Genomic DNA, 25,295 nt, shown 5'->3' on the forward strand with positions numbered 1-25,295 from the left:
CACCAGTGGGCAGCTTGAGCGGAATAGGGTCGCCCACCTAGGGGTCAGGAAGGAGAGGAGAGGAGTGTCAGAGGAGAGAAGAGAGAGTAGCATGCTGGAGGAGTGAAGTGGAGGAGTCAGGGAGCGGTGGCTCCCAAGAGTAGCTGTCTAGGTTGCAGACGGTGGTCTGGAACTAGAGGAGTCGAACCCCCGGTCGCAGGGGATTGAGGCAAGGTGCCTGGACCTGTTAAAGAGAACGATCAGCAGCCTGGCCCTATCACCAGTCCGGGATCGAAGGCACGGCGGGGTACACGGACCCTAGGTCGGGGAGAAGCTTCAGGCAACCCGGCAATTAACCTGTGGAGAACGGAGCCTTCATGGACTGTTCCCACTAGCTCCAGAATCAAGGCACTAGCGCAATGAGTGGATAGGGCCTTCCATATTAGCAGCCCACTAAAATCCCAAGCGTGAGCCTTGAGAGCAGGCTCCCACACTTAGCCGTAGTAGGGACAGGGGCCCGGCAAGTTCCAGACTACCGGGCCACTACGGTGAATTTAAACTTTGTGCCAGGAGGCAGGTCATGGACCATCAGGCAGCACTGCAGGGGACGGGACCTGGACGAACTCCCCTTGAGCGGCAGTGGCACCGAGAGACTTTGTTTACCCGATTGTCAGCGTCTGCTTACTGGCTGAGTGAGTATGAGTGATCTCCCCATCACGGTACCCAGTATCATCATCCAGAGTCCCAGGGCATACCCCTACCCGTGGAGGGAAAAGTCACCTTGCTGCCCCATTCCATCACCCCGGGTACTCCCAACGGCAGCGGCGGTACTCCCAGTTACTGCACACCACCGGTGGCGTCACGAACTAACACTTCCCTATAAATATCCCCCTTTTACTTCAGAGTGTGGCCCCTAAGCCCCCGGGTCCGGAGACTCTCGAGAAACGAATGGACACTACCCCCAGATCCGAGCGGTTAGATCCGCTGCTGGGGCGGCACACCCTCTAAAAAAAACTTGGCGTCACAAACAGGATTTGGACAGGACCCATTAACCTGGGTGACGTGTGCCTTAAAATCCGAAAACTGCGTGTCAAAAGTCCCGTCTCCGACATTTCCCGCCATCTTTGGCGCCAAAACACAGCCTTCTCGATTAAAAGCGCGAAAAGCCGAAGCACCGCCCCTCGTCCTGAGAGTCTGCCCGGAACCGGAAGGTCCCAGAGGGCCCCAGCGCAACAGTGAGTGGCTGGCGAAAACCAAGGGGGAACGTGGAGATGTCCGCGCTGGACGATGGAAGCGTTGCAGCGCTACCCCCACCAGACCAGGGTAACATGGGCGCAGCTCCGGCCGCAGGAGCAGCGGCATCAGGGGCCGAGCGGTCGTACCCATCATGCCGATCACCTTACCCTACGTGCCTGGCGCTGCCTGGCTCCCACAGTATGATGGCCAACCTGTTGCGTTGCAGGGATTCAAGCGGAAGATCTGCACTGTTCTTGATATAAATGTCCTGACAGGCCGGCAGCGAGCATCTGTGGTACTCGGTCAATTGACAGGCGCCGCTGAGTTGGAAGTGGAAACGTGGACTGATGAGGACCGGACCTCGGTCCCCGCCATCTTCAAACGGCTGGGAGCTGCGTTTGAGACCCGCACTGAAGCTGAGCTGAGAATGAGGTTCTACGGCTGCAAACAGCACCCCCAAGATAGCATTAGGAGAAAAAACAGGGGCAGGTGCACCACCTTAGTAATTATAAATAGTTAGGTTCTCTTTGCTACATGGGTGAGCACCTAACAATATATGGAGAAAAAGAGCAACATATAAATAGGGAGCACACCTACAATAGTATATATAAAAGGCAACCCTTTATTGTAACAGCAAGAATAAAAACACTAAAAACATGACACAGGATGACACGGCCTGATACCCCTTGTGACCCCCGTCATATGCAAAACACAAGCAATAATAATGTGTAAATGCAAAAGTCATACATGAAAAATAAATAAACATGCAGTGATAGACAATGGCTAATGACAAGTGCCACACAGGTACATAGTGCCAACTGGCTCACTCTTATCCAAGGAATAACTCCTATAACAAGGATGTATACACGCAATGGCACTGAGAAAAAACGCCGTAAAGAGTAGTCACATCCCAGAAGATATCAGAAATAAACAATACTAATATATGTCAAGGGAACAGCGTCACCTCCTAAAGTGCATAAGTCACAAGCAATGTATATAGCCATAGGCAAAAAAGCTTCATGGAGGATGGCAGCCAATAAGGACAAAGTAGCAGCAGAGTGTGGATAAGGCAGAGCCAAAGGGGGGTATACGGGCGACAGGAAATACCGTGGGGAACCCACATGTATCGCCGCAACAGCGGCTTCCTCAGGGCAAGTGTGTACAAGATAGCATCAGAGATAACGCCCTGAGATTACAAGCAGCGCTATGGACCCTGAAACTGATCAACAACATTGGTGAACAGGAGGGGAACAAGATGCTTGTGGAGCAGTTTCTGCAAGTTCTGGGATCAGTGGAAGATCGTAAGCAGCTCCTGCCGTGGGCCCTGGAGCAAACATTAGACTTTGCTATCTTGAAAGAATGGGTGATCAAAGCCCTGCAACCCCCAGAGGCTGCTGACTCCCCCTTCCATCTTGGCAAGCCGGCACTTCTCATTTACATATTAAGACCCCTGCCTTAGCATTGCCAGAACAAACATCTTCGGTAGTGCCCCTGGGCGAAATCAACGATTTGTCTTCTCAGGTGCAACAGCTGAGCATCGACGTCGCAAGGATCTTGGAGGCGATGCAGCTCAAGCCAAGCCAGCAGGAAAGATTCAGCTAACCGACTGCCCGGAGGATGTCCTCTGGATCAGGGGGAGGACCTCGACGTACAGAGGACGGAACAGCGACCGGTATGGACAGCTTGTTTGTTATAAGTGTGATAAGACTGGCCATCATGCTCGAGTCTGTCCTTTAGACGGTCAACCCCTAGGGCCAAGGGCCAATCCCCAGGAATAAACTCCCAAGGCCCACAGACTGGCGGGAGCGGTATGTGAGGGGACGGCCCATCGTTTCCATCACCCTGGATGGGAACCCGACCTCTGCACTCCTTGATACCGGCTCCCAGGTAACGACCATTCCCTATGTACTGTATAAGAAGTTTTGGTTAGATGACTGACTCCCCCCGCCAGATGACAGCATCTCCATTTACGCCATCAACGGGTTACCAGTGGCTCAAATTGGGTTCAAGGAGGTGACCATTAAGGTGGGCCGGGTAGAGTTGGCACGACGGACTCATAGTTGTGCAGAATGACCCTAGTGATAGGAACCCTAAGAAAATTTTGGGAACAAATGTCATTAAGAACTGTATGGGAGAAGTGTTATTTTTGCTCCAACAGCTATCTGAGACTGCAGGCGCAGGGCGGTAGAGAGTCCTGCAACGTGAAATCCGAGCCCTCCTGCAGCGGCAAAAGATAAATATCTCCGGAGGTGAAATTGGTGGTGTACGGGTAATGGATGTGCCCCCCCCTTGTAGTGCCCCCACGGAGCGAGATGATGATATGTTGCAGGGCAGCTGTAGGCTCCCGCAGATAGGATTACCAGGCAGTGGTAGAGCCCCTGCCCCCAAAGCATTGGCCCACAGTGTTATCGTCCAGAGGGGTAGTCAATGTCTGGAAGGGGAGGGTGCCCGTGCGAGTGTTGAATTGCAGGGAAGAGGAGGTTACATTGCCCAGGTATGCCACAAATGCTAAACTGTTTACAGTGAACACAGACTCCCTCCATGCAGTGAATTCCTCAAACACGTCAGATCAGTCCTCCAGTGACAGTCCCCAGGGGCAGTTAGAGAAGTGGTGCCAGGAGTTACATGTGGGCACCGACTCTTCACCTTCACATCACAAACAAGGGGTCTACTGGGTTGTGCAAGAGTATGAGCAAGTCATTAGCAAGCATCCGCTTGATTTTGGGCAGATAAAAGGAGTACAACACCACATACCCACAGGCGCTCATCCACCCATCAAGGAGAGGTATAGGCCCATACCACCTGCCCATTACCAATGCGCAAAGGACATGCTTAGAAACATGAAGGAGGCTGGGGTCATCCGTGATAGTTGCAGCCCCTGGGCAGCTCCCCTAGTATTAGTGAAAAAGAAAGACAGCACTATGAGGATGTGTGTGGATTACAGACAAAACAAAATCACACGTAAGGATGCCTATCCCTTACCCCGAATTGAGGAATCACTAGCTGCCCTGAAGTCGGACACTTATATCTCTACTCTTGATCTTATTAGCGGATACTGGCAAGTGGCCGTTGCTGAAGAGGACCGTGAGAAAACCACCTTCGCTACCCCGATGGGATTATGTGAGTTCAATAGTACTCTGTTCGGGCTGTGTAATGCACCAGGAACATTCCAGAGACTCATGGAGTGCTGCTTGGGTCACAAATTTCGAAACTGTCCTGCTCTACTTAGATGACGTCATCGTATACTCTAAGATGTACGAAGAACATCTGGAACACCTAGAGGAAGTATTCGAAGCCCTATACAGGTACGGGATGAAGCTAAAACCATCTAAATGTCACCTCTTGAAGCGCAAGGTCCAGTATCTAGGGCATGTGGTCACCACCGAGGATGTGGCACCGGATCCCGAAAAGATCACAGCCATCCAGAATTTGCCCAGGCCCAGTAGTGTCAGAGAGGTGCGGCAGTTTCTGCGCTTGATGAGGTATTACCGTAGTTTCGTAGAAGGCTACACCAAGATGGCGGCTCCCTTACAAGACCTCCTGGTGGGGCAACCTAAGTATGGCAAGCACTGTGGCCCTCCATTCAAATGGGATAAGGAACAAGAAGATTCCTTTGAACAAATGAAGTCAGCTCTGACGGGGACGAGATCCTTGCATACCCTGACTACGGTCTTCTGTTTGTACTGTACACGGACGCCAGCAACGTAGGACTAGGAGCAGTCCTGTCCCAGGTACAGAAGGGCAAGGAGAAAGTAATCGCCTATGCCAGCAGGAAGCTGAGGCCTACAGAAAGAAACCCGGAGAACTACAGTTCTTTTAAGCTGGAGTTCTTGGCACTTGTGTGGACCGTAACCGAGAGGTTCAAGCACTACCTGGCTTCCACAAAGTTTACCGTGTACACAGATAATAATCCACTGACCTATCTGGATACGGCGAAGCTTGGAGCGCTCGAACAGCACTGGGTTGCAAGATTGGCAAATTATGATTTCACCATAAAATACAGGGCTGGCCGCAAAGAACATCAATGCGGATGCACTATCCAGAATGCCTCATTTGTCTGATGATGGGAAGGACGAGGATGACTTGGAGGAGCTCGAGTTGCCTGCTTTCCATCGGCCCGCTAGCGTAGAACGGCCCCGATCCCATAGCAATCAGCAAGAGGCAGCCTTTAATCCGTTACCCCATCACGGCTGGCAAGAACCCAAAATGATGACCCTGCGATCAGACTGATCAAAACACTGCTAGCCCAAGCTGGCTCCCGCCTTGAACCAGGCGCTTCAGAAGAGGCCAAGAAGCTGTGGCAAGACAGGAGTCGGCTATATCTCCACCAAGGCAAGATTATGCAAGAGTCTGACCAATCCCAAGAGGCATGAAAGAATCTGCCAGATCGTGATACCTAAAGCGTTTGTCCAAGTGGTCCTGGAAGGGTATCACGATAGAGCAGGGCACTTTGGATGGAAGAAGTTGGAGATGAGAGATTACATAGAAGCCTGGTGCAGAAATTGTGGTCCTTGCGCCTTGAGGAAGCAAGATGGCACCAGCCAGCGAGCGCCTCTCCAACCAATAGTCGACACATAGATTGTGGCTTTGGATCACATCAAACTAACCCCAAGCAGGAGTGGTCACACCTATGCGCTCACAATGGTGGACCACTACTCCCGATTCCTGGTGGTGGTACCGGTGTAAGATCTAACAGCCAGCACGGCGGCGAGGGCATTCCAGGCGCACTTCTGTAGGCCGCATGGGTATCCAGACAGGGTCCTCACCAATCAAGGTTCAGCGTTCGAGGCCGATATCTTCCAGGAATTCTGTAGTCTATACGGGTGCAAGAAGATACGTACTGCACGCTACGCAGTGGAATGGGATGTGTTTAAAGATGAACCACCTGGTGATTAACCTGCTGAAGACTACCTCTAGAGGAGCAGAACCAGTGAAAAGTTGCCTGACCTTGTTGACCTCTACAATAACATTCCTGTGGGGTCCACCAAAAGTGCACCTGCCTACCTAATGAGAGCCAGACCTGGAAGACTCCCAGTGGACTTAGAGATGGAGGTTGAACTACCTGAAGTTTACTCGTGCGAAGCGGATTGGGACTCACGTTGCCAGATCCAGTATAAGTAGATTCAGAAGTATGTTGAAGAAAATTTGAATCAGAATAGATAAAAGCAAGAAAGGAACTTCAACAAGCAGGCAAAAGCTACCCCTTTCTCACCAGGTGAGGTAGTACTGTAGAGGAAGAGAAAGCTGCACAAATTGGACGATCAATGGGAGAGAGCGCCTTACGTGATGCAACCTTCCAACTTTGACAACCAAAAGACCTGCCTTAGCAAGGATCAGGGAAGAACCACGTCTACTGTCTCCCGGGACCACCTGAAGAAATGTCCAGAGCCCTTAAGAGTTACAGATGAACCCCAGCTCCAACCTCCGGTGGAAAGAAGAGGATGATCTGTACCATTCTAGGTGACTTCCCAGAAGATTGGCCCATGCAAAATGGAGCAGTGATAGTCCCTGTGTTAGCATTCCCACAACCTGTGGAAGAACCAGAACAGGAAAGGCTTACTGACACTGCACCCACTCCCGCACATAGAGTAGTACCTGTCTCCTTACCACGCACACGTAGGATCCTGCCAGCCACACCTGCCACTGAGGGTGAGGAACCTGTAGGACTTATTGCCACATAACAGGGGGAGGAATTGAGACGGTCGACCAGGGTTAACTTTTGGTCAGCCGCCATTGAAGTATAGAGAGAGTGATTATAGCGGTACCCGGCTATCTAAAGTTAAAATGTTAGCTGTGTTTTCCTTTGTTATTCTTCACAGTTTGTTATTTTTCTTGAGCAATAATAAGTAGTGTTTATATGCAAATGATGATAACCGGTTTAAATCAACGGAGTATTTCACCTGATTAAGAAAAGTGTATATGATGTGTGCACCTGGTGCGTGGACTCAGTTTCTTTTATATATTTTCAGTAGTAAAAATGGACCATGGCTGCGGGACTGGTTGCGCCAGCACGAACTTGTGCTATTGTAAATAAGTTGCACCTCCTGTGCCTACCAGAGTCGCCTTTTTTAAATCCGGGACATTAGCCCTGTTACGGAACCGATTAAGAACCAGTGGGGTTCAGGTTGTTTGGGTGGCAGGTTAATGGGATCTAGGACGTTGGGACTGGACTGTCGCAGGAAGAGGCTGCAACGGAGCAGGTTGAGCCTCCGCTACTAACATGACCGGTAGTGTTCCATCGTTATTTAGTAAAGATGAAAGCTAAGAGTTAATGCAATGTTTAAGTGATGTGCCTCCCCTGTGAGGGAAGTGAACCTGTTAATAAAAATGTTATTTCTTTCTGCTTTTTCCTAGTTACAAAATAAACCTCTGGATGTCCTGTAGCTCGAGGACAAGATACGTTTAACCAAGGGGGAATGTGACACACCTGGACTACCAGGTCGTCACAGGGCACTGCACGCTCTCTCTCTTCAGTGCAGTATTCAAATCCCTCATGGTTCTGGGTCCCCATCTTACAGTGCTGCCTCCAAAAGCAAATCAAATCCTAGATACATCCTGCACCACACCCACCAGTGGGCGGCTTGAGCGGAATAGGGTCACCCACCTAGGGGTCAGGAAGGGGGGGTGAGGAGTGTCAGAGGAGAGGAGAGAGAGTAACGTGCTGGAGTAGTGAAGTGGAGGAGGTAGGGAGCAGTGGCTCCCAAAAGTAGCTGTTTATGTTGCAACCTATAATTAGCCTCAAATATTGAAAAAACAACGTGTCCCTGGGAATGGAAGATCCTATAGACAACAATATCAGGTCCACAAAGCAGATATTAATTTAATCATGCTAGGTTTATTAAATATTGCAAAAACACACATAAAAAAGTGTAAAAAAACATTTTTTTAGATACAGACTACACAGATAAGGAATAGAGGGAAAGTCGCACTACTTAGAGTAACTGTCTGAGACCAGTACGATCCGTAACCACATATATTACGGCTGATATAAATAAGTATATGCCTATGTCCAGCTTATATACCATATGGGCTATGGTTTACATTTGAGAGTGCTAATGGTGTATAGTTGCCAACGGTGTATTAGGAAAATACCAACACCTCTACATATATTATAATGGCAGTATACTCCCATTCAGCAGTCCCTCCTACAATCTCATAACATGCCCACGCTATAAACCAGAACTTTCTAGTAAGTTACCTGCAGCCATGTGTGCAGTGATCGGCACCTGCTCAATCAGCCACTCCCACCTCGACGCGCGTTTCACCGCTTCCGGTTTCGTCAGGAGGCATAGCAGGGATGTAGTGTGTGCCTTTATATAGTATGTGGAATCCATCGCAGCTGGTAATATACTGCCAGTATCGGGCGCTCCGAGCGTCATGATGTGCGTCCAGTGAGTGAGTCGCACTGCGAGCACGTCATCAGGTCACATGACCGCGTGTCACGCGGTATGCGTCCCTGTGACGTAGAGTGTCCATGGCAACCGGACCGAAGTCCCGCCCCCATGTCACTCGCTCTGTTGGCGCGTCGTTCATGGAAACTGCACAGCGCATGATCTCAGAGCGACCCCCGGATAGATAAGTAAGTAAAGCTGTAGCCGCACAAGTAATTAATTGCATCATGAAAATACATGCATAACCATAATTTAGAAACAGTATATAAATACTATGAAGGCGTGCACCATATAGAGAGAACATGAATGCATAACTTAAAATCAACATTTGCAAACATATGTATACATATTGAATGAAGGGTCTCAATTTTGTGCTCATGACTAACATATTGCACCTACCCAGTATGGGGCAATCTAGATGCATAGTCGAGTATCAGCATATATATCTCTTGGTCTGTGACACCATATGCTTTTACTGTAGAATATTTAATTTCTATAATCCCAAATATGCATGTATCCAATTAGGTAAAAGTTACCTTATAAACTAGTAGGCCTATACAGATAAATGTCTTGTCATCTAGATACCAATAAATTGGACACATACACATGTGGAATAACAGCAAAATAGAAGACTCAGTATATCAGCCAGTGTCTAAAGAAGCCTGTCAAACATCCCTAAATTAACATCACGGGACATGTGTAGTATATTACAGGCCTCTATGATTCTATCAGCCAGTTATAACCCTCATCATATGCATCAAAATGGTGCAACAAAATATGTTTGAAAAACCTTTTGACTACAAAAACCCCACATAGTACATGATTTGTAGTATAAACACGAAATAAGAGCCACATATCAGCTGAGCCTAGGCATGTTCCCAGATATAGGGACATGTCCATTTCGTGCCTATACCACCATATCCAATCTATTATAGACAGACGTGCCCATCAACCCATAACTGATCACATAACTTGAGAACACATAAAATACAAAATATATAAAGATCGCTGACATTCGATTTCATCGTTATTTTGATTGTTGTCTGTTGGGGATCAAAATATAGTATCAATTTGGCTCCATTTCATGTTCATATTCCTTCCACGTAATATCATGTTGTGCTCCAAATCTAACGCTGCAATTGGATAGAAGGCACAAAGAGAGTACAAAGAAAGAGAAAGAGATGAGAAGAGAATTAAAATATGATAAAGTATTTATAACCTAAAATTCGCGCTAAGTTGGTAAAAAGGGTTTGAAACTCAAGGCCTCATTGAGGCCGCTGGGCATCACAGTGTCAAGGACCACCATCCATTTTGTCTCCTTTTTTAGGAGTTCCGTTTTATAGTCGCCCCCTCTCGCACCCAGACTTACATGATCTATACCTTTCACTCTCAGGTCCTTGGGGTTACATTTGTGGCATTTGAAAAAATGACGTGGTATGGTTTTCAACTCATTGAATGGTGGAATAAGGTATCGTTGGAAAACTACCTCCAGAAAGATATTATCCCTCGAGGACTTAGATTGCAGATATTCCCCACTGCTGTAACACCTGATCCATTATTTATAGAGAGATGGGAAGACACACTTACTAAATGTTCCCGCACACTAATTGAACTCTTGATTGGACTAGATAAAAAATCTATAGAAACTGTAGAAAAAGATATTGATACATATAAAGTACAAATTCAGGAGAATCTCTCATCGGAGGAATTTTCTAAATTTGATAAAGATCTGGATGCAGAAATTAATAAGTGTGAAAAAGAGGTGCAGGAAAGAAAAATTAAGAAATTCCAGAGAGATCTCTCCGATTACCAAGATAGAAAAGTATATCGTTGGTACAATAATAACCAAAGACACAAAAACAGACGAGGGTCACAAGCTTCTTCTACCACATCCAACCTGTCTGAGGAAACATGTGGAGAACATTTTTTAGCCAAGCGGCAAGGGAGGGGAGGTGGTCCAGAACGAAACCCTCTGTCAACTGCCCAAAATCCAGGAAGTTCTGGAAGAGTTAAGGAACCAGAAAAAGTGGGGATACAAAACAAAGACAAACTAAAGGTAATAAACCTTTCAAGTAAAAACCTTACCAATGCACAGATATGTGTATTGGAAAAGGGGCTTACTTTTTCCCCTACTGCACATTTTGACCATTTCACCTTCATTAAAGACTTAGAACTATTTGCCAGAAAATTAAGATACAAGAAGTTCTTTGCATCAAAAGATGATGATGACTTCCCTACCTTTAGAGAACAACAAGCTTTATCTGACCTTCAAACCTTGTTGGATGAACAAGAGATAGAGGAACCTGTATACCCACGGTTTCCTACGTACCTGCATAGCCGGACGCAAGTTTCCCCCCCCATGGCCTTAGTCCGAATGTTGATATCTTTGTAAAATTAGTTAAAAAAGAGCTATTTACTATTTCAGAAAAAACAAGAAATTATAATCTAACAGTTCAGGAGAGAAGAGCCATTAAAGAACGAAGAGACATGAAAGATGTGGTCATAAAACCGGCCGATAAGGGGGGGAACCTTGTTGTGTGGCCTGCAGGCATGTATGAAGGTGAAGCGTTTCGACAACTTAATGTTACCAATTGTTATCAAAAATTAAGTAACAATCCTACAATACAATATAAAAAAATATTGGATGGAATTATTGAAACTGGATTTAGGAGGGGAGTCATCACTGAAAAAATGAGGGATGGGCTTATTACGAGATGTCCGAGAATTCCGACCTTTTATTTAACACCAAAAATTCATAAGGATAAGGACAACCCCCCGGGAAGACCTATTGTATCAGGTATAGGGGGGCTGAATGAGAAGATCTGTAGATTTATTGATTTTTACCTCCAGGGATGTGTCGGAACCCTGCCATCATACATCAGAGACTCAACTGATATACTCAAGCGGCTACACAATGTCCATCTAGAACCAGACATGATGTTGGTAACATGTGACGTGGAGTCGCTGTACACATCTATTGCACATAGCCATGGTACCACTGCATCGAGAACCTACCTACAAATGACCAATATGGATGGTGGCCTTATTGATTTTGTCATGGAACTGTTAGATTTCATATTGAAACACAATTACTTCCTATTTAAAGACCGCTATTATCTACAGCTCCAGGGAGTGGCAATGGGGGCGACCTGTGCGCCTTCATATGCCAATCTTTTCCTGGGGCTGTGGGAGCGGGAGGTTGTACAATCCTTGGAGGGCTTCGATGCAGTGGTATCATGGTATAGATACATAGATTATGTCCTGTTTATATGGCAGGGTTCTGAGGCATCCCTGGTAGTGTTCTTACAACAACTTAACAATAATCATTTGAATATAAAACTCACATCCAAATATGATTATGATAAGGCGGAATTCTTGGACATCTCAATACTTAGAGGGGTGAATGGCAGTCTAGTGACGGACGTATTCCGTAAAAGTACAGCAACGAATTCACTCTTGCATGCATCCTCCTCTCACCACCCACAAACAATTAAGGCAGTACCAACTGGACAATTCCTGCGCATGCGCAGGATTTGTTCGAGAGAGGCGGATTTTGAAGCCCAGGCAACTCGACTTAGTGCCAGTCTCAAAGAGAGAGGATATAAACCTCAAAATATTAAACAGGGTTACACTAGAGCACTAAACAGCAAACGAGAGACACTGCTCATGACATGTAGGGAAAGTAATGGTCTACAACCTGTCAGATTTATATCAAATTTCAACACTAAATGGCATAATATAAGAAATATTTTTCAAAAACATTGGGGAATCCTGCTGGCTGATCAAGATCTGGCCAAACACCTTACAGTCCACCCATCCATCACCTGGCGCAGATCAAAAAATCTAAAAGATTTGCTTACTCGCAGCCATTATATCCCGCCACTTCAAAATCCTTTTACTCAGAAGGGACCCAAGTGGGGTTGCTTCCAATGTGGAAACTGCACTGCATGTAAGTACATAGATAGAAGTACCACATTTACGAACAGTGCAGAGTCAAAATGTTTTTTAAATCACGCACAACATAACATGTAAAACTGATATGGTAATCTACTACGCTAGTTGCCCCTGCAAAAAAATCTACATAGGGATGACTACTAGACAACTATGGGTAAGAACATTGGAACATGTTCGGGACATTGTAAATGCCCAAGGTTGTAAGGATATCAATGACTTGAAAACCATACCACGTCATTTTTTCAAATGCCACAAATGTAACCCCAAGGACCTGAGAGTGAAAGGTATAGATCATGTAAGTCTGGGTGCGAGAGGGGGCGACTATAAAACGGAACTCCTAAAAAAGGAGACAAAATGGATGGTGGTCCTTGACACTGTGATGCCCAGCGGCCTCAATGAGGCCTTGAGTTTCAAACCCTTTTTACCAACTTAGCGCGAATTTTAGGTTATAAATACTTTATCATATTTTAATTCTCTTCTCATCTCTTTCTCTTTCTTTGTACTCTCTTTGTGCCTTCTATCCAATTGCAGCGTTAGATTTGGAGCACAACATGATATTACGTGGAAGGAATATGAACATGAAATGGAGCCAAATTGATACTATATTTTGATCCCCAACAGACAACAATCAAAATAACGATGAAATCGAATGTCAGCGATCTTTATATATTTTGTATTTTATGTGTGTACTCAAGTTATGTGATCAGTTATGGGTTGATGGGCACGTCTGTCTATAATAGATTGGATATGGTGGTATAGGCACGAAATGGACATGTCCCTATATCTGGGAACATGCCTAGGCTCAGCTGATATGTGGCTCTTATTTCGTGTTTATACTACAAACCATGTACTATGTGGGGTTTTTGTAGTCAAAAGGTTTTTCAAACATATTTTGTTGCACCATTTTGATGCATATGATGAGGGTTATAACTGGCTGATAGAATCATAGAGGCCTGTAATATACTACACATGTCCCGTGATGTTAATTTAGGGATGTTTGACAGGCTTCTTTAGACACTGGCTGATATACTGAGTCTTCTATTTTGCTGTTATTCCACATGTGTATGTGTCCAATTTATTGGTATCTAGATGACAAGACATTTATCTGTATAGGCCTACTAGTTTATAAGGTAACTTTTACCTAATTGGATACATGCATATTTGGGATTATAGAAATTAAATATTCTACAGTAAAAGCATATAATGTCACAGACCAAGAGATATATATGCTGATACTCGACTATGCATCTAGATTGCCCCATACTGGGTAGGTGCAATAGATCCGCTGCTGGGGTGGCACACCCACACTGAATATTCATATCCAAATATTAAACAACTTCCACAAACAGTTCTGTGCTAAATTTGCAGAGCTTTATACAAAAACCACATTGTTCGACAAATAGAATAAGCAAAAAAAAAAAAAAAACGGAACATAATCCAGGGCACCCATAGATCAAATACCTTGTCAGACCTACCAGAGGTCTGGCCTATCAAATCTTCCATCCTGAATATGTTGTTACTTTCCAACAACAGTTCAGCACGTGACGGAGACTTCTCTTGCCTCCAGTACATTGGGAACCAGCCTCCTAGCCGCAGACAATATATATGTCTTAGTAAGCCCTTCTTGTACCTGGAGTCCGAGAACTCCCCAAGGGATAGCATTGCCAGCTCCGAGGTCAACGCTACAGGAGACAGTTTGTTGGCTAGATTAATGGCTCCATCCCAAAAAAAAATGTTTTATTGGCGGACAAGACCACCAAACGTGCAGATGTGTCCTTCTCCTTCATGAAACATGCCGCCAAAGACCGCAGGGCACCTGTACCATCTAGACCATGGGTCCCCAATTCCAGTCCTCAAGGGCCGCCAACAGTGCATGTTTTCAGGATTTCCTTAGTATTGCACAGGTGATAATTTAATCACCTGCGCAGTTGATGATTCCAACACCCATGCAATGCTAAGGAAATCCTGAAAACATGCACTGTTGGCGGCCCTCGAGGACTGGGGGAACCCTGATCTAGACAGAACCTTGTAATTCCTCTCCTGTGACAACATACAAGAGGAGGACTTATGAGTAAACTGATATATTTTGGCACACTCCGCACAGAGAAGCTTCTGCCTAAATACTGTTCCCATCCAGTCAAGAAGGGAGGATTATCGCTGCTTGTCCCAGGCATGCCCTCCTGAAGCATCTTCTACAGTAGCGACATGGTATGGTCTGGAGGATCCTGTCGGAAGCACAGATTCTCAAATGCGGTAAGCGGGCAAATAAACAGCTTGGCGGCAGGGATATAATAAAATTACCTATTGCCTATGAAGGAACCAAGCGTCCACTGAGGCTTGCCCCCTAGGAAAAAAATCTTGTAAAGGTCTTTATATTTGACTTCATATCCTAAACAGGTATAATCGGGTGATCGGCCCTTGGCTTGTGTAGGGAACCTGCCTGTGTGCACCTGCTGGGAACGATGGGTTATCGTATATGGTTGTTAAGGGTCACGGGACGGAAGATATATCATGTGATCTGCTACACCTAAGAAAGTACAGCAAATTTCTAGTGATGAGGGGGACTGTGTTCCTTGCTGGCCTCACAGGGGACCAGAGGAGTGCCAGGGGGCTGGATGTGCACTGAGAAAATTCTGCTTCCACCCAGTTTTTTGTCGACCGGCCATGGAACAGGTCTAATATGCATGTTCCCATCGAGGCATAGTGATAAAGGCTAAAGTTCGGAAGATCCTTGCCGCCCATTTTCCTAGATCTGCTAAGTAGAGAATACAATAAGGGGAAATGCTCATGTGCCCATACAAATGTAGTTACCGCAGACTTCAGATGATAGACGAACGAAGCCGACAACAGCAAAGTTAACACCTGAAAGAAGTATAATAGTCGTGCCAGGATATCCATTTTAATGGTGTTAATCCTGCCAAACCATGACAGCTTTGCTCTTTTCCACAGCACCAAGCCCGCCTCAACAGTCTTAAGGATACTTGTGAAATTGGTATCGTATAGCTGGCCCGGGTCTGCGGTCAGCTTGATGCCCAAATAGTTTAGCCAAACCGACTGCCATCTGAATGGAAAGGAATTCATACATATACACACACATATACATACACATACATATATACACACATATAAATATAATGGACATACAATCCATATTTAAATAAAGTGAAAAAGTGCAAGAATAAATATACAAAACTACTACACACACTAAAATTTGTAATTTATGCTATAACTTTGATTATCCTACTAATTCCATGACCATGCACTTGTGATCCCTCTCTCAGCTTTTTCTTCCAGGCATCTTGTGCTCGTACCCATACTTTTTGTGCACTATTTGTTAGATCACTAACACTGGTCTTTACTATCTTACTAATTCTCATTTACCTTTTTCTTACTGTATTATTGGGGTTTCTGTTTGCACTCCCTGATTTTTGATTTTTATTTTTACCTTTACATGTGGCCTTTTGGCCCCTAGTTTACCTTGCTGAACACATTGAGGGATTCCATTCTTTATTATTCTTTGGTTATTTTGTGCATGTGTGCTTTACATAATATTCTGATAGTGGATTTTGCAATTATACTGACCTGTTGTGGAACAATTGTCCTTTGTCTTCACTTCCCTGCTGATGTCATGCCCATCATTTTATTTTTTGTTTATTGAATCACTTAATAAATATATCTTTTTATATTTTTTATATGCTTTCTTTTGTTCTGTGTCCTGCTGCTTCCATTGCAATCGGCTGACACTGGAGTCAGCTGATCTGACCTCAGCTGAACTCCTGACCTCACAGTCTGCATACGCTGCGATGGAAGCAGCAGGACACAGCACAAGCAATCAGCCAGCACTGGACTCAGCTGAACTCCTGACCTCACAGCCTGCACACACTGCGATGGATGCAGCAGGACACAGAACAAGCAATCGTCCCGACACTGGAGTCAGCTAATCTGAACTCAGCTGAACACCTGACCTCACAGCCCACACGCTGCAATGGAAGCAGCAGGACATAAAACAAGCAATCGGCTGGGCACTGGACTCCGCTGTTCTGCTGTTCTGAACCCAGTTGAACTCCTGACCACACAGCCCGCACACGGTCACATGTGATCAGCAGCAGGCAGTGACTGCTGTTAACCTGCATCCATCGCAGCGTGTGCGGGCTGTGAGGTCAGGAGTTCAGCTGACTCACAATCAGCTGACTAAAGTGTCGGGCGATTATGAGTTCTGTGTCGCGCTGTCCTGTGAGGTCACATCCTACTTTTCATCATGTTTTGCCACTAAAACCTGATGAAAACTTGATGAATACTTTATGGGTCAGGTTTTACAGCGGTATTGGCACTTCCTCATTGCTCTGTGTGAGTACAATAACGCTGCAAGAATTGACATGTTCATTCTTAAAAAAAAAAACCTGACCCATAACGCAGGTATTTGTCAAAACAGTCAGGAAAAAATCCAGACATGTTTGTGTGTGCGCATGAGATTTCACAAATCTCAGACTTTCCTGGGACTGTAAAAGCAGCATTTTATTAGCATGGATTTGCATAAAACCAAGGCAAATCTGCAGCTAAAAAATGCTGTAAACCTGATCAAAAATGCCTTGTGTGAACATAGCTTAAGAGTCCAGCCATCTACAGACCAGACATCTAGATGAAATCACATGTAAAGTCAATAAAACAGATTACTGGCTTTACTAGGCATGTCTAAGGCTATGTGCGCACAGTGCGTTTTTCGCGGCGTTTTTGGCCTCAAAACTGCATGACTTTGCTTCCCCAGCAAAGTCTATGAGTTTTCATTTTTACTGTCCTCACACAACTTTTTTTTTAAGCTGCGTTTTTGAGCTTAAAAAAAAAAAAAATGGACATGTCAATTCTTTCCTGCGTTTTTCTGCGTTTTCCACCCATGCAATGCATTGGAAAAACGCAGGAAAACGCAGAGATCAAAAACGCAGCAAAAAGCAGCCAAAACGCACCAAATCGCGGCAAAAACGCATGCGTTTTTTGACACGGGTGTGTTTGTGCGGTTTTAGCGGCCAAAAACGCACAAAAAGGCAGCGTCAAAAAAACGCAGCGTGTGCACATAGCCTAACAATCTATCCGTAATGATATACTACACTCAGACCCTGAAGGTTTAAACTGACCATACACTGTCAGATATTGAATTGTAAAGCGCTGCGGAATATGTTGGTGCTATAGAAATAAAAATTATTATTAAAAATGATTATTATTATTCCCTATGACCCCTTTTTCTACCTTTAGATAGGACTACACTTATTCTCACAATCCCACTCAGTTCCCTGTCTAAATGGACTGATAGTGGGCTTTATTGCATGCAGTGGAAATCTAAATGGAATGTTCCCTGAATTTATTTCAGTTTCATTAACAAGATTGAAGACTAAAGATTCAAAGCAATAAATAAAAAAAAAAGTAATGCAAGGTGAAATCCAGTTTTTTTAAAATTTAAAAAAAAATAATTATAAAATAGACGTGACATGAATTTCATAGGATTGTTAAAAACAGAAACAGATGATGAACGGAGCCCCATATGAGAAATTCATTCAGGGAATTTTTTTTTCATTTGCTCACCTGGACCCATCGTTAAGTTAAAGGGAACCTGTAAGGTGTCCGGTGCACCCAGAATCACAAGCAGTTCTTGGTCATCTCTAGAATTCCTGCCTAACAGTCTCTTCATGTAGTAGCACACAAAGGGATCTTTAGAAAAAGTATTTCTAATGATCATTTATGCAAAACAAGGAAACCGCGTAGACACCATCACATGGTTCTCAACGCTGGCAGGTAACTAGCCAGGTCCGGGAAGGAAAAACCACGGGAAGGGCAGTCTCCAGTCAAGGAAACCACCTATGCCAAAACATGGTATCCATCCACAGACAGCTGTTTCGGGGTATTTTCCCTTTCATCAGTGTGGAGTAACTACCGTGTTTTTCCAAAAATAAGACACTGTCTTATATTTTTTTTGCCCCCCAAAAAAGCACTAGGGCTTATTTTTGGAGGAGGTCTTATCCTTGGAGAAACACGGTTGAGGGTAAATTTGCCCCCCAAAAAAACAGACCCCCCCCACCCCACTTCCCAGGAGACTCCTACTCACCAGACCAGGACGTCTGCGTGGTTCCCAGGTCCTCCTGTGATCTCCGGTCGGTGCTGCACGCCGTCCTACCCTGCTGCTAGCTGACACGCTGACAAACACAGCAGATCACACACACACAGCAGATCACACACACACAGCAGATCACACACACACACACAGCAGATCACACACACACACACACAGCAGATCACACACACACACACACACAAAATCACACAGACACACACACAGCAGATCGCAGATATACACAGCAGATCACACACAGCCGATCGCAGGCACACACAGCCGATCGCAGGCACACACAGCCGATCGCAGGCACACACAGCCGATCGCAGGCACACATACAGCCGATCACAGGCACACACACAGCCGATCACAGGCACACACACAGCCGATCGCAGACACACACAGCCGATCGCAGAAAAACACAGCCGATTACAGACACACACATACACATACACACACACACCTCTCACACATCACATCACATCACATCCAGCACTTACGGCCTCAGGGAATGAGAGCAAGTCACGTGTCCGGCCGCAGGTCCTGTTCGTCGCGGTGCACCGCACTGCCTCTCAGGATTCTTCCGGCGAGAAGAGATCGGTGTAGCTGGATGAGGTGAGTGTGTATGCAATCCAATGTGTGTGCGATCCGATGTTTGTGTGTGTGTGTGTGTGATTTGATGTTTGCGTGTGATCCGATGTTTGTGTGTGCGATCTGATTATGTGTGCGATCTGACTGTGTGCATTCTGTCAAGATCCTAAAATTGAAAAAGAGCTCCATGTTCACTCGTTGGAGATTACATGGACAGTGCTGGCATATCTAAAGGCAACTCTAAACTGGAGATTAGACTGAAATCTTTTAATCCAATTTGGGGGCATTAACATGGGGGAAAAAAAAACTTCAAAGGCAACCCTAGCTAGATGGATTAAATTCGCTATATGTTTGGCATACTCTTCAGAATGTAGATCCCCCTCCAGAGGTCCTTAAGGCTCTCTTGATGAGCAGTTTCCACTTCCTGGACAGAAAGAGCAGGGACCTCTGTGGACCAGATTTGTAGGGCCGCAAATTGGTCAGGATTCAGCATCTTTTTGTAACACTTAATAATTGTATGTTTTGTCAGGTCAACAGACTTCTTTTAGGAGGAGAGTTCTCCAAGCAGTTATCCTGCCCTAATATGTTTTTTTGGGGTATTCACCTGTGATGTTGTCATGAGGGATGACCTGGAAAATAGGCATTAATCCTACTGGTAATTGTGTTTCCAGGAGTCCATCATGACATCACTCTTTTATCCTTCCCTGTTTTTTTTATGCTCCTGTGAAGATAAATATTTGTATAAGGAGGTTTCAATAAAAATTAAGTTGTATCCATGAGAATTAATGGAAGAGGCAGGGAAGCACATAAGAGATCCATAAGAGATCCATATCCCAAACTTGCAACAGGGAGTCCACTCCAACCAGGCTGTCTCTTGGGTTTAGGGAAAAGAAACGTTTAAGCTTCATATTTCTTGTGGAGGTAAAAAACACCAAGGTTACTTACTGGCAGGGCCGTATTTGCCACTAGGCAGCCGTGGTCCCGTGCTTGGTGTGGCGCGGAGCGGGGGGGGGGTTACACCCCCCTCCCCCCGTTACACAGTCTAGTAAATCCGCTGTATTTTCGGGGTGGTGGGGAGGCGCACATCTATTTAATTGTATTAGCGTCTTTAAGACGGGAATACAAATTCACTGCGGGCACCGGGCACAGTGAGCCGATTGACCCCGGAAATGCCAGCGCCTGCACTTCCGGGGTCAGAGGCGCGCGCGTCAGTCAGCTCCCTGCTCTATGCGGTGGCGTCCAATGCTGCAGGTGACACACGCCACGCAGGAGGATGCGACTGACGCTGGAGCCAGAAGAGGAGACTCACCGGAGCAGCAGGAGGAGAAAGAGCGCGGCGAGCACCGTAGCAGGTATGCACTCACAGAGCTTAAGATTTGTAGGAAAGGTGGAGGTGAGCCCATAATGTATGGGTACCTTCCAGGTGGGCATAGTGATGTTTCTTTTTGCTGTAATCATGCAAGGGGGAGTTCATCCGCCCCTTCTTGTCGCTGATGCTACAGACAAGGCATGAGGGGGGGGGGGTGTAAAGAAAAGGCTAATACTAGAGACTGGAGGGGAAACGAGGCAAATACTAGAGACTGGAGGGGAGGGAGGGGGGGAAAAGAGGCTAATACTAGAGACTGGAGGGGGGGGGGAAGAGAGGGCCTATTGCTGTAGAGGGGAGTAAGGGGGCCTATTACTGTAGATACTGTAGAGGGAGGTAAGGGTTATAACAGGGCCTATTGCTGTAGAGAGAGGGTATGGGGGCCCATTGCTGTAGAGGGAGGTAAGTGGGCCTATTGCTGTAGAGGGGGGGTAAGGGGGCCTATTGCTGTAGAGGGAGGGTAAGGGGGCCTATTGCTGTAGAGGGGGTGTTGGGGCCTATTGCTGTAGAGGGTGAGTAAGAGGGCCTATTGCTGTAGAGGAGGGGTAAGGGGGCCTATTGCTGTAGTAGGGGGGTAAGGGGGCCTTTTGCTGTAGTAGGGGGTTTAGGGTTTACAGAGTGAGAGTGTAAGGGACAAAAATCGATGGGGAAGGATTCAGTATGGAGGAGGGGCAACATGGGGAACTCATTATGGAGAAGGGACAGCATGATTATTCAATATGGGGAGGGGCAGTGTAAAAACTCAGTATGGAAAGGGGGCAGCATGGGTGGGCTAGGTATGCAGTGGAGCAAGGTACGCAGTATGAAAAATAGGATAGTGTGGAGGGGTCTCAGCATTAGGCATGAGGTAGCTTGATGGTCTCAGTATGATAAGTGGAGCAGCATGGAGGTCTTATTATGGAAAAGAGACAGGCAGCATTGGGAGCTCATTATGGAGAAGGGGCAGCATAGGAGGTTCGGTATGGAGAGGGGGCAGGATGCTTGGAACATTGTGAGGACAGTGTGCAGATCATGAATCATAATTGAGGAAGGTGTGGTGGGTATAATTTATAAGGGGGGACTATGTGGTGTTTTTGCTTATTAGTGGGCAGTGTGACATTCACAGTACACAAGGGCGGACAGTGTGACATTCATAGTACACAAGGACGGACAGTGTGACATTCATAGTACACAAGGGCGGACAGTGTGACATTCACAGTACACAAGGGCGGACAGTGTGACATTCATAGTACACAAGGACGGACAGTGTGACATTCATAGTACACAAGGGCGGACAGTGTGGCGGTCATAGTATACAAGGGAGGACAGTGTAGTGGGAATATTTTATTGGAAAGGATAGCGTGGAGGCTTGTACTGTAAGTGGCACAGTGTGGAGTAATATTTTTTTACAAGGAGCACAGTGAGGAGCAATAACTTTTTCAGGGGGACAGCACAGGGCTTATTTAAGGCACAACATTAATTCCGGAACATTGTAATGAGATGTTATTTTTCAAGGCACCATGTCAGCATGTGCTGGAGAAGACCGGAGAAGAGGGAAGTCTGCAGAGACGAGCTGTGGATGTGATGTCATTATGGAGTCGGGGACATGAGAAAACAGCGATCGGTAAGTGAATTATCACAAATCTTACACTACACTAACATTTACACAGATTTAGGGGAAAAAAATACTGGAGTGCTTCTTTAATATTTTCAGAAAAATCTACCTTTATTTAATATGTAAAGGAGGGCGCTTTGGTGCATCTTTTCTAAATTTCCGCTCACCATGAATTGCTGCAATGATCCCTCCTGTTCCAAGTCTGCAGTCACCTGCCGGTTAGATGTGTCCAATGATTTCCCAAAAAAAAAGTTATAATGATGCAATTCAGGAATCCATAAAAAAATATTTTAATTTAGTCCAAGTATTAAAACATCAGAGGAGTCTATACAGGCATGTACAGACTCATATGATGTTTTAATACTTGGAATAAATAAAAAAAAAAATTATGGATTCCTGAATTGCAGTTTGGAACTTTTTTGGGAAACTTCGGTGCACCGTTGGCGTGGTCTTTGCTTCGGTGCACCGTTGGCGTGGTCTTTGCTTCGGTGCACCGTTGGCGTGGTCTTTGCTTCGGTGCACCGTTGTCGTGGTCTTTGCTTTGGTGCACCGTTGGCGTGGTCTTTGCTTCGGTGCACCGTTGGCGTGGTCTTTGCTTCGGTGCACCGTTGGCGTGGTCTTTGCTTCGGTGCTCCATTACGCCCTCGTATTTGTATTTTAAAGTCTTTAGTCTTTATTAACAGCGTTCCATTAGTAAACGTGAGTGCTGTCTAAAATCTGCTTACATGTCTGATTTTACCGTGCTTTCAATCAACACAAGGGACTGGCTTCCATATGCAAATAGAAAAAAATAAGGGTGCACCGAGGTCCACTGATTTGCACATTAAAAATAGATTTTGAAGTAAATATTAAAGGAGTTGTCCAGTCTAAAATGACAAGTCTGCAGTCACTTTGTGTGTAAGTGCAGATTGGTGAATTCTACCAGTGCACTCACTGTGTGCTATGAGGATTCAACAGAGTCTGCGCCGGGAACGGCGGTCAGGTGTGCGATATGCATACTCCCCACTAGAACCTGTCTAGTGGACGCAGTCTTTTTCCATACAAGTGCATTAAGCGAGGCCGTACCCACTAGACGAGTTCTGACCGGGAGTCTGCATATCATATACTTGACCATCGTGAGTGCACTGGGAGGATTCACAGGTCTGCAGTTCTAGAGGGACACACAGTGACTGCAGACTTTTCATTCTAGACTGGACAACCCCTTTAAGCTAAACTATGCATGATTTCTGTAGGGGAACCATAAATATTTATGTATGTAAACAGAAAAATAATTTTACATACGAGCATTTTGCTTGTGCATCGGGTGAGCTGACAGCCAGTTTAGTTACACCAGTAATCAGGTTCTGCTTATTAGTAGCGTTGTAAATGCACCTAAGAGTAACTAAAATTTTGGGAGAATTTGTTTTATGTTTTATGCCCAATAATTGAGCAGATTAGCGGGGAATATGGTCCGTAGACCCCAAACCACAGCTGTAATGTCTTTTTAATAGAGAGCACACAGCGGATGCAGGTGAGAGTCAGAGTTCTGTCTCCTGAGCCGTGCACTTCTAAGGGGGGACTTTTGCACAGTCTATGGGGGTCTCAGGACCCAGATCCATACCAATGTGCTTAGAATTAATGGACCTAAAACATAGAAGATATCTCCCAAAAGTTAAGGTATTTTTTTTTTAACAGTGCTACTTGCCTGCACCATCAGTACTTTGGTTCCTGTATGGTCCGCAGTCTGATGATAACTGGTAACAACTCCTGGTATCTCCTTACCATTATTAAAGACATACTAGGAGCTGCAGTTTCATGTCAGACAATCATATGTTGGGCTGGCTTTGGTTCTGGTGATGTATTCTTGAATTCAGATTGGTTCTGGTGATGTAATCATGTACCAATAGTGGTTCTGGTGATGTAGTGATTTGAGGTTGTTTCTGGTGATGTAGTAGTGATTTGAGGTCGTTTCTGGTGATGTAGTAGTGATTTGAGGTGGTTTCTGGTGATGTAGCTGTATACAGATGGTGGCTCTGGTGAAGTTATCTTGATTTGAGGTTGGTTCTGGTGATGTAGTGATTTCAGGTTGGTTATGATGATGTAGCGGTGTACAGATGGTCATTGTAGGGTCATTGTGCCAGACTAAATATATAGCTGTCTGAGTCCATATTTCAGCCAAACAAGTATTTGACTAAAGCACCCATACACTTTAGACAGATGTCCCATCACTCAGCTGGCAGCTATCTCCCTTACTCTCTCATACACTATAGACCGGTGTCCCATCATTCGGCTGGCAGCTATCTTCCTGACGCCCCCATATACTATAGACAGGTGTCCCATCATTTGGATGGCAGCTATCTCCCTGACTCTTCCATACACTATACACAGGTGTCCTATCATTCGGCTGCCAGCTATCTTTCTGACTCTCCCATTCACAGGAGCAATCACTTTATGAGGGCTCTTGTGTTCTCTATGAGACAGATGCTACTAGACATCTCTGTCAGTGTACTCATCTCTTGGAGGAAAAAAAAAAGGATCCATGGTCCGAAATTGGACCTGCTGGGTACTCATCTCCCTGACAATCAGACTGTCTGCCGGTCCTGTCTACCTCCGGGTTCAGCCAACTGTAGTCTGTGTACGAGCATCCTAACTACTATATCTAAAGGGCAAGTGAATTGTTAGGCTATGTGCACACCATGGCCTTTACACATCCTTTGAGTTTTTCAGGTGGAGGACAAGTTAGCAAACACAACCATATTTTTTAGTTTTTTAAATTGTAATTGTATTAAGTGCTAGTCAGCAAGTGCAGATTTTCATTCTTTTAGCGTTTAGCAATTCTTCAAGTGTGTTACAGAGTAGATCGGCCTTACACAGAGGTCATATGCACAGACTCAGTTTTACATTATCAGTAAGGGGAGCGACCACTTAAAGTGCCTAGGGCGGCATGAAGGCAAAATATAGCCCTGCTTACCGGTAGCCGTTTTTTCCAAAACCCATGACAGCACCACGTGAGAGAGGGTTCCGCCCAGCGAGGACAGGAAAACCTTCTGACTAAAAGGGCAGTACCTCTCCTCTTCATCAGTTGGGTTACCGAGAATGAGAGGA

The 25,295-nt window shown here is 45.6% G+C and overlaps 1 protein-coding gene across 2 annotated transcripts in view; it reads right to left on the bottom strand.

The window, feature by feature from the left end:
- GAK (cyclin G associated kinase) overlaps nt 1–25,295 on the bottom strand; it is a 414,917-nt gene that overhangs the window by 146,188 nt on the left and 243,434 nt on the right. The window lies entirely within an intron of this gene.

This window comes from Anomaloglossus baeobatrachus, chromosome 1 (genome assembly GCF_048569485.1).
Source record: "Anomaloglossus baeobatrachus isolate aAnoBae1 chromosome 1, aAnoBae1.hap1, whole genome shotgun sequence".
Classification (NCBI taxonomy): domain Eukaryota; kingdom Metazoa; phylum Chordata; class Amphibia; order Anura; family Aromobatidae; genus Anomaloglossus; species Anomaloglossus baeobatrachus.